This window comes from Pinus tabuliformis, chromosome 5_2 (assembly GCF_031772625.1).
Source record: "Pinus tabuliformis cultivar Carrire ecotype Pingquan chromosome 5_2, CPIR1, whole genome shotgun sequence".
Classification (NCBI taxonomy): Eukaryota; Viridiplantae; Streptophyta; class Pinopsida; order Pinales; family Pinaceae; genus Pinus; species Pinus tabuliformis.
This window is the reverse complement of record NC_142306.1, coordinates 217,876,041-217,895,456: the sequence shown is the minus strand read 5'-3', so window position 1 is coordinate 217,895,456 and position 19,416 is coordinate 217,876,041.

Genomic DNA, 19,416 nt, shown 5'->3' with positions numbered 1-19,416 from the left:
CAGTTTCTACTGGAAGGGAGCTCCAACCCCCTAGCTCTTGTACTAGCCGATCCATTTACTAGTACGTAGGCGCTGACCTACAGAAGGCTACTACCTTCTCTTTTCTTCCAGGGACCACGTTTCATAAATTTTCATACTGGATCCATAAATACAAAACAATCACCACTACAATACAATCATCAACTACACTTGCATCGTCAATCTCTGAATCACCCAATACTGAATCACTGAAACCCTATCATCAAAACACAGTAACCAGAACACAGAACTCTGCAACAACAACCAGATCCAACTGCAACTTCAAATATCATATCTCTCTATGTATATGCTACTATGATGAACCAAACCAACGTGTATACACGCTTTTACCAAAGCCAACCCGCGTACAGATCTGCAAATATTTACTCATAACTTTACAGCTATTCCAAACATTAGTCATATCCAGATCATAACGTTTATACAATAAAACATGCATCAATAATTCAGATCTAGTCTATCCATGATCAAACCACATAATGATAATACATTCCAAGCCTTATGATCTCGATCCATCATCCATCATCAACCACATAGGTGCATCCTTGGTTCAGATCAAGCAAAGCATCACAAACCCATAACCAGCATACTAGATCTCACACTTCATCAGATATTCATCACTTGCACACCTCACCTTGGCCTAATGATCTTCTCCTTATATAGGTTTAGGCTTCTCTCAATACCATGGTCCAAAACCATGTAGAACCAATACCTTGGACCCAATACCTGGGGTCAACACTTCGGACCAAATACCATGGACCAATACCAAAATACCATGGACCAAATACCACGGACCAAAACTTAGTTTTCCAACATGTACACGCCTTTCCTTCTGTGAACTTGCATGTGTACGTATACGCGTCTTCTGTTCTTCTCATCCGCGTGTATACGCACTTTCATCAAGGTTAACATGCGTATACCTCTCTCTTGACCTGCTGTACTATGATCTGTCATCTGATTGAGTTGCCACCTGTATCATACCTCTGAGTGAGTTGCCATCAAGGACAACACCTGTATCATAATGCCAACAATCTCCCCCTTTGGACTTGATGGCAACCACCACACCAAGTCACTCTCCCCCTTTGACATCAAGGGAAAAGGGTGGACCAAGATATTCTCTTCTTTGATATACATTCTGTTGTCCATGCTCCCCCTGAGTACATGTTGAAGTTTCTGATTGAGCTCCCCCTTTGTACATGCCAATTTGTACCAATCTGTCCATGCTCCCCCTGAGCACATGCAAGGTCTACAAAAGCATAACATGACTCTATACATACATTGCCAATGACCTTCCTAAAGACTCATACATACATCAATCTCCCAACCAAGTGGGGATACACCATTTTTGACTCAAACACAAGAACCATTACATCATCCATCCCATGCATAGTGGGGTAACAAGATACATCATATGACTCACAAAGACCAAGGACCTAGACAAGACCATGACAGTTATCAGTAGCTATCATACACTATATGATCTGCACTATAAGCATCTTAACCTACAATCCATTCTCTTGGTCAATCAACAATCAGTAGCAAGATATGTCAATAAGCATCATCACCAAGAACTTCTAACCATAATGCCAACAATGCATTATTCGAAGCATATGCTCCCCCTGAGCCTGTGCCAACCATCATATACCATGACAGAACCATTTCCTGAGTCTGTTCTACTGTTTTTCTTCAGAGCTCCATATACGCGATTGTGCAGCGTCTAACTCGCGTATATACGTGACTTATCTTCATGAAACATGCGTATGAGATTTAGAACACGGATGTTCCACACTTTTTGCTTCCTCTAAGTCTGTGATGTTTGTATATTCTGCTATGCCACATCTTTCTGGTTGTACTTCCTTTTTCTTCCATATCTTCAACTGTGATGACGTTTTCTCCTTTTGTTATGGTGTCCAAAATCTTCTCCTGCATTCCTTTGCTATATGTCCAAGCTTGTTACATGCATAACATCTAACATGTCTCATATTCCTCCTATAGTAGTCAATGGCTTTGTGACCAAACATATTGTAGGAAAAACAATATCCCTTAAAATATCTGGAACGTGATGATCTTTCTGAGTGATGGTCTTGAACCATTCTACTTCTGCATCTGGTTGCAACATGTCCAAGATTATGACATACATAACATTCAACATTATTCATCGGAGGAAATAATCGTCTATCACTTCCACAGTTAGGAGCAAAAGATATTCTTTGAGGAATTTCTTTCCTTGGCTGTTGATGGGGTTGTCTTCTCATCTCCTTGTTGAGCATTTCAAATTTCTCATTAGAGCTCCTTGCCTCACCTTCAATAGATTCATAAAAACCAAGACCAGTTTTGATAGTAGGCGACCTTTGACTACTAAGAATATCATCCAAAATCTTAGTATTGTCTTGAAATCGTAATAGTTTATCCTTTTCTTCTAATTTACCTTTCAAGATATTTACCTCAACCTGATGTTGTTCTTCCTTTTCCAGACATTACTTCTTCAAAATTTCCTCAGACTTTCTTCCTTCTTCCATTTGTTGCCTTAGTTTGAGAATCTCTTTTTCATGTTCTTCATTCAACTCCTGCAATATTTGATGAACTCTGAAGGCACATTCCAGCTGAGCTTTTAAGCTAATAATTTCTTCTTTAAGGGCACTCTCCCTTTTGCTAGGTAGATCTTGTTGATCTATGAATTTATCTGATGCTTCATTTGCTTGTCCATCTTCAATCTGAGGTGATTCAAGATCTGAATACTTGCTTCCACTCAACGGAAGGCTGTCATTGTTCCTTTGAGCTGTCTTCTCCTTTTGACGCACTTTCTTTCCCATTGTTCAACGGATCTCCTTCAAGTGATCAAGCTTCTACCAAAGGACCTGCTCTGATACCAATTGTTGAAAATAATACTGAGGGGGGGGGGGGGGGGGGGGGGTGAATCAGTATTATTAGATCAATATAACTTTTTCATTTCCATATTCAGATTCATATACGCTACTTTAGTTAAGGAAACCTGCGTGTATACGCAACTGTGTTTAATGCAACAAGCGTATATCTAGTAAACTTCTGATTCAGTTAGTTGATCTTTAATGAGTGCATCAGAACATTATTAACCATATAAAAAATAAACAGGTGCTGTAAAATAGAACAGATCATCACACATAAGAAGCACACATGAACACCATGATATAAGGTGGAAACCCAATGCGGGACAAAAACCACCTGCTACTGTTTTCTTTAATATAAGAAAAACCTGTTTACAATCTTGTACTGGCACAGACTCATACCAGTACGCAGGCACCCACCTGCAGAAGGCTACTACCTTCTCTTTTCTTCCAGGGACCACATTTCATAAATTTTCATACTGGATCCATAAATACAAAACAATCACCACTGCAATACAATCATCAACTACACTTGCATCATCAATCTCTGAATCACCCAATACTGAATCACTGAAACCCTGTCATCAAAACACAGTAACCAGAACACAGAACTCTGCAACAACAACCAGATCCAACTGAAACTTCAAATATCATATCTCTCTATGTATATGCTACTATGATGAACCAAACCAGCGTGTATACGTGCTTTTACCAAAGCCAACCCACGTACAGATCTACAAATATTTACTCAGAACTTTGCAGCTATTCCAAACATTAGTCATACCCAGATCATAACGTTTATACAATAAAACATGCGTCAATAATTCAGATCTAGTCTATCCATGATCAAACCACATAATGATAATACATTCCAAGCCTTATGATCCCGATCCATCATCCATCATCAACCGCATAGGTGCATCCTTGGTTCAGATCAAGCAAAGCATCACAAACCCATAACCAGCATACTAGATCTCACACTTCATCAGATATTCATCACTTGCACACCTCACCCTTGGCCTAATGATCTTCTCCTTATATAGGTTTAGGCTTCTCTCAATACCATGGTCCAAAACCATGTAGAACCAATACCTTGGACCCAATACCTGGGGTCAACACTTCAAACCAAATACCATGGACCAAATACCACGGACCAAAACTTAGTTTTCTGACATGTACACGCCTTTCCTTCTATGAACCTGCATGTGTACGTATATGCGTCTTTTGTTCTACTCATCCGCGTGTATACGCACTTTCATCAAGGTTAACATGTGTATACCTCTCTCTTGACCTGATGTACTATGATCTGTCATCTGATTGAGTTGCCACCTGTATCATACCTCTGAGTGAGTTTCCATTAAGGACAACACCTATATCATAATGCCAACAGATAAACCTACGTCATTTCTTCATTGACCTCAAGAAAATGAACATGAACAATTACATCAAATTCCTTATTGGTTTCATCTTCATCTAAGGAAAAAATTATTTCTTGTTGGGAATCAACTTGAATATCACGGAAATTGTCCTCATCATTTACCATGTTATTATGATGTTTAAAAGAATTCTCATACTTTTGGTCATAAAAAAAAATGACAATATTGCTACAAATTTTCATCAAACTCAAAAGTGGAATCATAACTATCTGCATCAAAAAGTTGATCTACTTCATTTTCAAGCAAGAGAGAAGTTACCATATATTCTTGGTGATGAAAAGGGTTCTCGTGCAAAGCTTCAAGGATTTCTTCATCCATGAACTCTTCATCACCATAAAAAATTTCTAGATTTTGAATGAAATTCTCAACATGGTCGCAACAATTCTCAACCAACGACAAAAAAGGATGAGATTCTTTGTATTTCTCAAAAAATATTAAATGAAAATCCTTAAGTGAATACAAGCTACCAGATGGAAAACCTTCATACCAAGGCCGCACTTCTCCTTCCAGAGTAGCCATGAACATCTTCATGAGACAATCTTCATGAAATTGAACCTTCAACTTGCGTGCATGCATATGAAATTTAACCAGATGCAGAGCAACATCATCACCCTTATCATATTTGAATCTTGGTAGATAAGTCTGCCAATCTACACAAGGCATGCGGTTTGGAAATCATGGAATGTGATGTTGATTCATGAGAGCATACCTCGCAACTGAATTCATTTTGAAAACGTGGAGACACCAGTGGAAGTTGAAAATCTGAGTTCTGCTTAATTGGAGTCACCAAGTGAATGGTTCAGTCTTCCTAAGTTTGACTGATGTTCACCATCAATAGCTAAATCTAAAACTTTGAACATTTTTCCTAAGGAAGATGAAACTGTTCGGTCCCCAGCAACGGTGCCACTATGTTGTCACTACGTAATTCCTCTAGGTTGAGGAGAGGAACCCAGAGGTAACCATAAACCTCTTTTGTTTTCTGTTCTTAACATTGGCATGAAAATTGAAAAAGAGCTTCTTTAATCTCATCCTTGGCTTTATCTTAATACAAAAAAATAGAACTTTCTAATAGAAATACTATCTTCGAAGAATATCTTCATGAAATGAAACAACAAAAAGAAGAAAAGCTGACAGTTTACTGTGCAATGGCTCCAAAAATTTATAAAACTGAGCATGAAGAGAAAAACTTCATGGATCTATGAGATATAAGCATATCTAAAGAGATAATATCACATCACAAAGGAAAACAACATACCAATAAAATCCAACACAGGTATCCCTGCTCAAACCGACTCCTGTCTTCTTCTATTCATTCATAAAAATGTATAAATTAAATAATAGTAAATCCTAGCCTATAACACTCTAACCCTTTCTAGCTTGTATCATTTAGCATTAAATAGCCTTACAACCTCCAAAAATCTCATGTCCAGATGCAATGAATCTTTGATACATGAGGTGGGTCGAATTGATTACAAAAGTAGAAAGTTCTTAAACATATCTTCAGTCTTTTGTTTTAGTAAAAAAAAAAAACTAACTCATATCTTATCATGCTATCCTATCTTAAACACCATCCCAATCCATGAGAATCTTATCCTAGTCATCGTACCATGACTTTAGAAATAAAAATAAGAAACAACAATCAGCTACCAAATATGTGTTGCATAGCATTTGTGAAACATGCCATGTTGGCATAACTCTCCACAAAATTGAACACCTGGATGATGAATGGTTGTTTAACCTAGATCCCAACCTAGTAGCACCTCACTCCAATCAATCTCTGACAGATGGCACCCTCCAAAAACTCGTGAAGACTTGAGTGCAGTAGGTGTACAACAACTGCGTAGCGACTGTACATCGGGCCAATGTCCTTGTTTTATCTCCCAAAAAGTAATACTTGTGTAAAAATTTAAGGATTTTATTGTAGATGATATTTTTTTAATATAAACCTCTCTCAGTTTCTCTAAATTCTTCCCCAGCTTCCTAGAAAATGCTCTGCAAAACAATGGCTTAAAACAAAAAATTTACGAATTAAGAAAAATGAGCTTTCAAGATGCATTCAAAACTCTCTATCTATTACACTTGTACAAAACCTAGAAGAGGTTATTGTTTCTTGGCTTGTCTTTGAGAAAAACATATTTCAGTTTCCCAAAATTCTCCTCCATGTGGTTGGAAACCATTCTATAAAATGGTGACTAAAACAAAGTGTTTATGCAGCAGATTCCCAGAGTAAGTGTGACCTAGTTTCTTGCCAACTGCTATCTGGAAATCGACATGTGGTTTCTTGTGTTTAAACTTCTTATAATTCTTCAAAATATCTTAGGTACTCCTTCCATGGGTCAAATTCTGGCCTATTTAGTGGTTAGGCCACTTCCTTCATTTTATGTACCCATCCTTGTTTCAACTTTGTTGCTCTTGTAGTAGGTTTGCTAGACTCCATCTCAAGCTTCTTGGGTTGTTCTTAAACTGCAACCTGCTTAGCTTTGTCTTGTTGTGTGATTTCATAGAACGCTTTCTTTTGAAAAACATAACAACCTTAGCCTTATAATCATTAAGTGATTTGATTTATCATAGGATTTGGAGTGATGAGAGGATGATATGGGTAATGCCATTTTAAATGCACAATAATAACTCTTGAATATGAAAATGGAAAATGGAATTGTGATTATTTCTTTTTTAGGAGTGATTAGATATATAGTGGATTAGGGTATGGGATTTGAAACATAGGGAATGGGAAAAAGGGAAACAAGAATGTAGGTTATAATGCTTAGGGTAAAATAATAGACTAGTAGGGGAAAAGGAAGGTGGTTTTTTCAACAACTATCTTTCTTTTGAGAAGTGATATTTTCAATTGTCTCTCACTTATGTAAATCTCATGACAGACCCACTAATGACACCTAACTCATGGCTTGGTTATTCCATACTTTGACAATTTTTCCCAATATCTCACGAAAACTTTATGTTTTCGACCAAACCTCTTGATGACTACACCCATGGTGACATTCTGGATAGGGACACTCAAACTTATGACAACATTGATGACATTAAGTTCAAATTTCTTCAATTAACCATTGATTCATTTGGATACATTTGACAAATGCAAACTTACTAACCCTAACATTGGCTCCAATGGGGATGGCAGCCTCCTAGTGAGGTGCCAAGAACAAAAATGGAGACCATGTACCTGACCATTGGGCAATGGAGTCAAATGATACACTTAAAATATGACTGAGAATGTGATTTACAGACTGAAAAAATAAATATTGACTGAATGATTGAACTTACATATGGCAGCAAATCACTCGAATCTGAGGGCCTTTTCCTTGAGCTTCAAACTCTGATGATAGCTTCCCACACCTGCTATATTTCTCGCTCAAATAATCCAAAAGCTACTTGATTCAAACAACCAATGCAACCATGCAAACACCGTATCCATTAGTTGAATTCTCTACATGTGCTTTCTCCCTATCAAAAAAAGGAAAACTAATGAATGACAACTCCCATAAAAGCTCACAAACAATTTCAACTACGATGAGATTAAAAAACATGAGCCCAGTAGATTACTTTAGGAATGATGCAAAAGGATCCTCATAGGAATGCACATTGAATTCTAGCTCCTCTGGTAGATTGAAATTCTATTATGATAAATATTGATCTACAACATTACTTCCCTGCAACTTCAACTTATATCTGTCCTCACAGGGCTGCAAAATTTTATGTGACCTTTGTAATGAATATGATGGAACCACTGCATCATGTATAATGGCAGTGTCAAGAGCTAACCCTTCATGTATATCAACAAAAATATGATCTTGGTCCTTGAAATATTTTGTGTTTGTTACCTCAAGAGGCATATTTTCTTAAAAATGTCTTCATTTTCAACAAGCTCTAGATTAACCTTTTCTTTTTCACTGCTCTCCTCTTCTTAATCATTAACAGTTTGTTGAATACATTGATCAAGCTGAAGAGGATAAACCTGCGTAATTTCTTCTTTGACCTCAAGAAAATGAACATGAACATTTACATCAAATTCCTTATTAGTTTCATCTTCAGCTAAGGAAAAAATTATTGTCTGTTGGGAATCCACTTGAATATCATGGCAACTATCCTCATAATTTACCATGTCCTTCTATTGTTTAAAATAATTACCATACTTTTGTTCATAAAAAGACTGACAAGATTGCTGCAAATTTTCATCAAACTTGGGAGCTGAATCATAACTGTCTACATCAGAAAGTTGACTTACTTCATTTTCAAGCAAGAGAGAAGTTATCATATATTCTTGGTGATGAAAAGGGTTCTCATGCAAAGCTTCAAGGATTTCTTCATCCATGAACTCTTCATCACCATAAGAAAATTCCAAATCTTGAATGAAATTCTCAACATGGTCGCAACAATTCTCAACCAACGACAAAAAAGGATGAGATTCTTTGTATTTCTAAAAAAATATTAAATGAAAATCCTAAAGTGAATACAAGCTACTAGATGGAAAATCTTGATACCAAGACTGCGCTTTTCCTTCCAGAGTAGCCATGAACATCTTCATGAGACAATCTTCATGAAATTGAACCTTCAACTTGTGTGCATGCATATGAAATTTAACCAGATTCAGAGCAGGATCATCACCCTTCTCATCTTTGAAACTTGGTATATAAGTTTTCCAATCTACACAAGGCATGTGGTTTGGAAATCTTGGAATGTGATCTCAATTCATGGGATTATACCTCGCAATTGAATTCATTTTGAAAACGTGGAGACACCAATTGAACTTGAAAATCTTAGTTATGCTTGATTGGAGTCGCCATGTGAATGGTTCAACCTTAATAAGTCTGACTATTTTTCACCATCAATAGCCAAATTTGAAACTTTGAAAAAGTTTCCCGAGGAAGATGGAACCATTCATTCCCCGATAACGGCACCACTATGTTAGCACTCTGTAATTCCTCCAGGCTGAGGAGAGGAACCCAAAGGTAACCACAAACCTCTTATGTTTTATGTTCTCGACCTTAGGATGAAAATTCATAAATATTTTCTTTAATCTCATCCTTGGTTTTATCTTAATACAAAAGACTAAAACTCTGTGAAAGCAATCCTATCTTCAAAGAATATCTTCATGAAATGAAACAACAAAAAGAAGAAAATTTGACTATTGATTGTGCAATGGTTGCATATGGAAGAAATGGCTCCAAAAATTCATCAAATTGTGCATGAATAGATAAACATCATGAATCTATGAGATATAAAGAGATAATATCACATCACAAAGTCAAACAACATACCAATAAAATCCAACACACGTATCCCTACTCAAACCGGCTCCTGCCTTCTTCCATTCATTCATAAAAATGTACAATTTACAGAATAGTAAATCCTAGCCTCTGAAATTCCAACCCTTTCTAGATTGTATCATTTAGGATTAAATAGCCTTACAACCTCCAAAAATCCCATGTCGAGATACAATGAATCTTTGAACCATGAGGTGGGTCGAATTGATTACAAAAGTAGCAAGTTCTTAAACATATCTTTAGATTTTTATTTTAGTACAAAATCAAAAACTAACTTGGATCTTATCATGCTATCCCATCTTAAACACCATCCTAATCCATGATAATCTTAACCTAGCCATTTTACTATGTCTTTAGAAATAAAAAAATAAGAAACAACAGTCAACTACCAAATATGTGTTGTGCAGCAGCTGTGCAGCATGCCATGTTGGCATAAGTCTCCACAAAATTGAACACTTGGATGATGAGTGGTTGTCTGACCTAGATCCAAACTCATCATCTCATCATTCTACTCAGCCTCTGATAGATGGCACCCTCCAAACACTTGTGAAGATCTATGTGTAGTAGTTGCACAACAACTGCATAGCGCTTATAAAGCGGTCCAATGTCTTGGGTATATCTCCCAAATATTAATACTTATGTAAAAAAATATGGAGGTTATTATATATTATATTTTTTTTAAGATAAACCTCTCTCAGTTTCTCCAAATTCTTCCCCATCTTCCCAAAAAATGCTCTACAAAACAATGACTTAAAACAGGGAATTTACGAATTGCAAAAAATGAGCTTTAAAGATACCTTCAAAACTCTCTATCTGATACACCTGTGAAAATCCTAGAAGAGGTTATTGTTATTTGTATTTTATTTTTGAAAAGCCACATTTTGTTTCCCAAAATTCTCCTCCATGTGGTCTGAAACTAATCTACAAAATGGTGACTAAAATAGAGTGCTTGTGCAGCAGATTCACACAGTGAGTGTGACTTGGTTTCTTTCCAACTGCTAACTAGAGATTGACCTGTAGTTTCCTATGTTTAACATTCTTATAATTCTTCTAAATATATGAGTTACTCCTTCAATGGGTCAAAGTATAGCTTATTTGGTGATTAGGCCACTTCCTTCATTTGTTGTACGCATCCCTGTTTCAACTTTGTTACTTTTGTAGTAGGCATGCTAGACTCCATCTCAAACTTCTTGGGTTATTATTCAACTACAACCCAATTACCTTTGTCTTGTTGTGTGATTTCATACAGTGCCTTCTTTTGCAAAAACATAATAACTTTGGCCTTATAATCATTAGGATATTTGATTTATCATAGGATTTGGAGTGATAAGAGGATGATATGGATAATGCCATTTTAAATGTGCAATCATAACTCTTGAATATGAAAATGGAAAAGGGAGTTGTGATGATTTCTTGTTTAGGAGTAAATAATGATTATATATATATATAGATAGATAGACAGGGGAGTAGGGTAAGGGATTTAAAACATAGGTAATGGGAAAAAGGGAATGTAGAATGTAGGTTATAATGCTTAGGGAAAAAGAATAGACTAGGAGGAGAAAAGGAATGTGGTATTTTCAACAGATGTCTTGCTTTTGAGCAGTAATATTTTCAAATGTCTCTGACTTATGTAAATCTCATGAGAGACCCACTATTGACACCTAACTCATGACTCGGTTATTCCACACTTTGACAATTTTTCCCAATAAGTCACAACAACTTCATGTCTTTGACCAGACCTCTTGACGACTACACCCATGGCGACATTTTCGATAGTGACACTCAAACTTAAGACAACATCTATGAAATTAAGTTCGACTTTATTCAACTAACCTTTGAGTCATTTGGAGACATTTGAAAAATGCAAACTCACTGACCCTAACATTGGCTCCAATGGGGATGGCAACCTCCTAGCGAGGTTCCAAGAAAAAAATGCATACCATGTGCCTAACCATTGGGAAATGAAGTCAACTGATACACTTAAAATATGACTGAGAATATGATTTACAGACTGAAAAAATAACTATTGACCGACTTACTGAACTTACATATGGCAGCAGATCACTGGAATCTCAGGGCCTTCTCCTTGGGCTTCAAATTCTAATGATAGTTTCCCACACTTGCTATATTTCTCACTCAACTAATCCACAAGATACTTGATTTAAACAACCAATGCAACCACCCAATCACTTTATCGATTCGTTTAATTCTCTGCATGTGCTTGCTCCCAATCAAAAAAGGAAAACTAATGAATGACAACTCCCATAAAAACTCACAAAAAATTTCAACTACGATGAGATTAAAAAACATGAGACCACTAGTAGACTTCAAGAATGCTAAAAAAGGATCCTCATAGGAATGCACATTGAATTCTAGCTCCTCTAGTAGATTGTAATTTTGTTCAGATAAATATTGATCTACAACATTACTTCCCTGCAACTTCAACTAATATTTGTCCTCACAAGCTGCAAATTTTTCTATGAACTTTTTAATGAATATGATGGAACCATTAAATCATGTATAATGGCAGTGTCAATAGTTAACCCTTCATGTATATCAGAAAAAATATGATCTTTGTCCTCAAAATATTTTTGTTTGTTACTTCAAGAGGCATATTTTCCTGAATAAAGCCTTCATTTTCAACAGGCTCTAGATTAACCTTTTCTTTTTCACTTCTCTCCTTTTCTTAATCATTAACAGTGTGTTGAATACATTGATCAGGCTCAAGAGGATAAACCTACAACATTTATTCATTGACCTCAAGAAAATGAACATGAACATTTACATCAAATTCCTGATTAGTTTCATCTTCAGATAAGGAAACATTTATTGCTTGCTAGGAATCCACTTGAATATCATGGCAACTATCCCCATCATTTACCATGTCTTTATGTTGTTTAAAATAATTCTGATACTTTTGGTCATAAAATGACTAACAAGATTGCTACAAATTTTCATCAAACTCGGAAGCTGAATCATAACTGTCTGCATCAAAAAGTTGATTTACTTCATTTTCAAGCAAGAGAGAAGTTATCATATATTCTTGGTGATAAAAATGGTTCTCGTGCAAAGCTTCAAGGATTTATTCATCCATGAACTCTTCATCACCATAAAAAATTTCTAGATTTTGAATGAAATTCTCAACATGGTCACAACAATTCTCAACCAACGACAAAAACGAATGCGATTCTTTGTATTTCTCAAAAAATATTAAATGAAAATCCTAAAGTGAATACAAGCTACCAAATGGAAGACCTTCATACGAAGACCGCGCTTTTCCTTCTAGAGTAGCCATGAACATCTTCATGAGACAATCTTCATGAAATTGAACCTCCAACTTGCATATATGCATATGAAATTTAACTAGATGTAGAGCAGGATCATCACCCTTCTCATCTTTAAATCATGGTAGATAACTGAATTCATTTTTAAAACATGGAGACACCAGTGGAACTTTAAAATATGAGTTCTGCTTGATTGGAGTCACCAGGTGAATGGTTCAACCTTCCTAAGTCTAACTGACATTCAATATCAACAACCAAATCTAAATCTTTGAACATTTTTCCTGGGGAATATGAAACCGTACGGTCCCTGGAAATGGTGCTACTCTGTTAGCATGACGTAAATCCTCCAGTTTGGGGAGAGGAACCCAGAGGTGACCACAAACCTCTTATATTTTTTGCTCTTGACATTGGAATGAAAATTTACAGAGAAATTCTTTAATCTCATCCTTGGCTTTATCTTAATATAAAAAACTAAAACTTTGTGAAAGAAATCCTATCTTCGAAGAATATCTTCATGAGATGAAACAATGAAAAGAAGAAAAGATGATTATTGACTGTGCAATGGTTGCATATGGCTACAATGGATCCAAAAATTCATCAAACGAAGCATGAAGAGATGAAAATCATGGATCTATGAGATATAAGTATATCTAAAGAGATAATATCACATCACAGAGGAAAACAACATACCAATAAAATCCAACTCAAGTATCCCTGCTCAAACCGGCTCCTGCCTTCCTCTATTCATTCATAAAAATGTACAATTTACAAAATAGTAAATCCTAACCTCGAACAATCCAACTCTTTATAGCTTGTATCATTAACATTAAATAGCCTTACAACATCCAAAAATCCCATGTCCAGATACAATGAATCTTTGAACCATGAGGTGGGTCGAATTGATTACAAAAGTAGCAAGTTCTTAAACATATATTCAGTTTTTTATTTTAGTACAAAGACAAAAGCTAACTCAGATCTTATCATGCTATCCTATCTTAAACACCATCCTAATCCATGAGAATCTTATCCTAGTAATCGCACCATGCCTTTAGAAATAAAAAATAAAAAACAACAATCAGCTACCAAATATGTGTTGCGTAGTAGCTATGCAGCATGCCATGTTGGCATAATTCTCCACAAAATCACCAACCTAATGAATGGTTTTCTGACCTAGATCCCAACTTAGTAACACCTCATTACACTCAGTCTCTAACAGATGGCACCCTCCAAAAACTCATGAAGACTTGTGTGCAGCAGTTGCGCAGCAACTGCGTAGCACTTGTACAACAGGCCAATGTCTTGGGTATATCTCCCAAACAATAATACATGTGTAAAAATTTAAGGATTTTATTTTAGATTATATTTTTGTGAAGATAAACCTCTCTCAGTGTCTCTAAATCCTTCACCAGCTTCCCAGAAAATGCTCTGCAAAACAATGACTTAAAACATGAAATTTATGAAATTGCGAAAAATGAGCTTTGAAGATGCATTTGAAAGTCTCTGTTTGTTAAACCTATGCAAAAATAGAAGAGGTTTATTTTATTTGGCTTGTCCTTGAGAAAAATCTCTCTCCATTTCCAAATATTCTCCTCCATGTGGTCAAAACCTGTTCTGCAAAATGGTGACTAAAACAGAGTGTTTGTGCAGCAGATTCCCATAGTGAGTGTGACCTTATTTCTTGCCAACTGCTAACTGGAAATCGACCTGTAGTTTCCTATGTTTAAAATTCTTATAATTCTTCTAAATATCTAAGGTACTCCTTCCATGGGTCAAATTCTGGCCTATTTGGTGATTGGGCCACTTCCTTCATTTGTTGTACCCATCCCTGTTTCAACTTTGTTGCTTTTGTAGTAGGCCTGCTAGACTCCATCTCAAGATTCTTGGGTTGTTCGTCAACTGCAACCTACTTATCTTTGTCTTATTGTGTGATGTCATACAACGCCTTCTTTTGCAAAACATAATAAATTTGGACTTATAATCATTGGGAGATCTAATTTACCATAGGATTGGGAGTAATTAGAGGATGATATGGATAATGCCATTTTAAATGCGTAATCATAGCTCTTGAATATGAAAATGGAAAAGGGAGTTGTGATGATTTCTTGTTTAGGAGTGAAGAAATATTAGATATATAGGGGAGTAGGGTAGGGGATTTAAAACATAGGGAATGGGAAAAAGGGAATGTAGAATGTAGGTTATAATGCTTAAGGAAAAAGAATAGACTAGGAGGGGAAAAGGAAGGTGGTATTTTCAACAACTATCTTGCTTTTGAGGAGTGATATTTTCAACTGTCCCTGACTTATGTAAATCTCATAACAGACAACTATTGACACCTAAAACATGACACGGTTATTCCAATCTTTGAAAATTTTTCCCAATAACTCACGACAACTTCATGTTTTTTACCAGACCTCTTGATGACTACACCCATGGCGACATTCGAGATAGTGACACTTGAACTTATGACAACATATGTGACATTAAGTTTGACTTTATTCAACTAACCATTGAGTCATTTGGAGACATTTTACAGATGAAAACTTACTGACCCTAACATTCTCTCCATTGGGGATGGTAGCCTCCTAGCGAGGTGCCAAGAACGTAAATGTAGACAATGTGCCTAGCCATTGGTAAATGGATTCAACTGATACACTTAAAATATGACTGAAAATATGATTTACATACTGAAAAATTAACTTTTGACTGACTGACTGAACTTACATATGGTAGCAGATCACTGAAATCTTAGGTCCTTCTCCTCGAGCTTCAAACTTTGATGATAGTTTCCCACACCAGATATATTGCTCGCTCAACTAATCCACAAGCTACTTGATTCAAACAACCAATGCAACCATGCAAGAACCTTATCCACTGGTTGAATTCTCTCCATGTGCTTTCTCCCAATCACAAAAGGAAAACTAATGAATGACAACTCCCACAAAAACTCACAAACAATTTCAATTACGATGAGATTAAAAAACATGATCCCACTAACTGACTTCAAGAACATTGCAAAAGGATCCTCATAGGAATACACACTAAATTCTAGCTCCTCTAGTAGCTTTCAATTCTACTCTGATAAATATTGATGTACAACATTACTTCCCAGCAACTTCAACTTATATCTGTCCCCACAGCATTGTAATTTTTTTTGTGAATTTTGTAATGAATATGATGGACCCACTACATCATGTATAATGGCAGTGTCAAGAGTTAACCCTTCATGTATATTACCAAAAATATGATCTTGGTCCTCAAAATATTTTGTGTTTGTTACTTCAAGAGGTATATTTTCCTGAATAAAATCTTCATTTTCAACAGGCTCTAGATTAATCTTTTCCTTTTTGCTTCTCTCCTCTTCTTGATCATTAACAATTTGTTGAATACATTGATGAGGCTCAAGAGGAAAAACCTGCAGTATTTCTTTATTGACCTCAAGAAAATGAACATGAACATTTACATCAAATTCCTTATTAGTTTCATCTTCAGCTAAGTAAAAAATTATTGCCTGATGGGAATCCACCAGAATATCATGGCAATTGTCCTCATCATTTACCATGTCGTTCTATTATTTAAAACAATTCTCATACTTTTGGTTATAAAAAGACTAACAAGATTGCCACAAATTTTCATCAAACTCAGAAGTTGAATCACAATTGTCTACATTAGAAAGTTGATCTACTGCATTGTGAAGCAAGAGAGAAGTTTCCATATATTCTTAGTGATGAAAAGGGTTCTCATGCAAAGCTCCAAGGATTTCTTCATCCATGTACTCTTCATCACCATAAAAAAAATCTAGATTTTGAATGAAATTCGCAACATGGTCATAGCAATTCTCAACTGATGACAGAAAAGGATGTGATTCTTTGTATTTCTCAAAAAATATTAAATGAAAATCCTTAAGGGAATACAAGCTATCAAATTGAAAACCTTCATACCAAGACCGCGCTTTTCCTTCCAGAGTAGCCATGAACATCTTCATGAGACAATATTCATGAAATTGAACCTTTAACTTGTGTGCATGCATATGAAATTTAACTAGATGCAAAGAAGGATCATCACCCTTCTCATCTTTGAATCTTGGTAGATAATTCTACCAATATACACGAGGCATGCTGTATGGAAATCCTGGAATGTGATCTTGATTCATGGGAGCATACCTCACTGAAAACATGGACACACTAGTGGAAATTTAAAATCTAAGTTCTGCTTGATTGGAGTCGCTAGGTGAATGATTCAGCCTTCCTAAGTCTGACTGATGTTCACCATCAACAGCCAAATCTAAAACTTTGAATTTTTTTCCTGAGGAAGATGAAACTGTTCAGTCCTCGACAACGGTGCCACTATGTTAGCACTACATAATTCCTCCAGGGTGAGGAGAGGAACCCAGAGGTAACCACAAACCTCTTATGTTTTTTGTTCTTGACATTGGGATGAAAATTCACAAAGCTCTTCTTTAATCTCATCCTTGGCTTTATCTTAATACAAAAAACTAAAACTTTGTGAAAGAAATCCTATCTTCGAAGAATATCTTCATGAAATGAAATAGAAAAAAGAAGAAAATATGATTGTTGATTGTGCAATGGTTGTGTATGGTTGCAATGGCTCCAAAAATTCATCAAACTGAACATGAAGAGATAAACATCATGGATCTATGATATATAAGTATATCTAAAGAGATAATATCACATCATAGAGGCAAACAACATACCAATAAAATCCAACACAGGTATCCCTGCTCAAATCGACTCTTGCCTTCTTCTATTCATTCATAAAAATGTAAATTTTACATAATAGTAAATCCTATCCTCTAACACTCCAACCCTTTCTATCTTGTATCATTTATCATTAAATAGCCTTACAACCTCCAAAAATCCCATGTCCAGATATAATGAATATTTGATCCATGACATGGGTCAAATTGATTACAAAAGTAGCAAGTTCTTAAACATATCTTCAGTTTTTTAGTTTAGTACGAAAACAAAAACTAACTCAAATCTTATCATGTTATCCTATCTTAAACACCATCCTAATCCATGAGAACCTTATCCTAGTAATTGTACCATGCCTTTAGAAGTAAAAATAAGAAACAACAATATTCTACCAATTATGTTTTGGGTAGTAGTTGTGCAGCATGCCATGTTGGCATAAGTCTCCACAAAATCTAACACCTTCCTCATGAATGGTTGTCTGACCTAGATCCCAACTCAATAGCACCTCATTCTACTCAGGCTCTAATATATGGAACCCTCCAAAAACTCATGAAAACATGTGTGCAGCAATTGCATAGCACCTGTACAACAGGCCAATGTCTTGGGTATATATCCTAAATAGTAATAACTGTGTAAAAATTTAATGATTTTATTTTGAAGATAAACCTCTCTCAGTGTCTCTAAATTCTTCCTCAGCTTCCCAGAAAATACTCTCCAAAACAATGACTTAAAACAGGAAATTTACGAAATTGCGAAAAATGAGCTTTGAAGATGCATTCAAAACTCTCTATTTGTTATGCCTGTGCAAAAACCAAAAGAGGTTATTTTTATTTGGCTTGTCCTTCAGAAAAAATCTCTCTCCATTCCCAAAAATTCTCCTCCATGTGCTCAAAACCCATTCTACAAAATGGTGACTAAAACAAAGTGTTTGTGCAGCAGATTCCCACAATGAGTGTGACCTGGTTTCTTGCCAACCGCTAACTGCAAATCGACCTGTGGTTTCCTGTGTTTAACATTCTTATAATTCTTCTAAATATTTGAGGTACTCCTTCCATGGGTCAAAGTCTAGCCTATTTGGTGATTGGGCCACTTCCTTCATTTGTTGTACCCATCCCTATTTCAACTTTGTTACTCTTGTAGTAGGCCTGCTAGACTTCATCTCAAGCTTTTTGGGTTGTTCCTCAACTACAACCTACTTACCTTTTTCTTGTTGTGTTATTTCATACAACACCTTCTTTTTCAAAACATAACAACTTTGGATTTAAAATCATTGGGATATTTGATTTATCATAGGATTGGGAGTGATGAGAGGATGATATGGGTAATTCCATTTTAAATGTGTAATCATAATTCTTGAATATGAAAATGGAAAAACGGAGTTATGATGATTTCATGTTTAGGACTGAAGCATGATTAGATATATAGGGGAGTAGGGTAGGGGATTTAAAACATATGGAATGGGAAAAAGGTAATATATAATGTAGGTTATAATGCTTAGGGAAAAAGAATAAACTAGGAGGGGAAAAGGAAGGTGGTATTTTCAACAGCTATCCTGATTTTGAGAAGTGATATTTTCAACTATCTCTAACTTATCTAAATCTCATGACAGACCTACTATTGACACCTAACTCATGACTCGGTTATTCTAGACTTTGACAATTTTTCCCAATAACTCACGACAACTTCATGTTTTCAACCAGACCTCTTGATGACTACACCCATGGTGACATTCTGGATAGTGACACTTGAACTTATGACAACATCTGTGATATTAAGTTCGACTTTATTCAACTAACCATTGA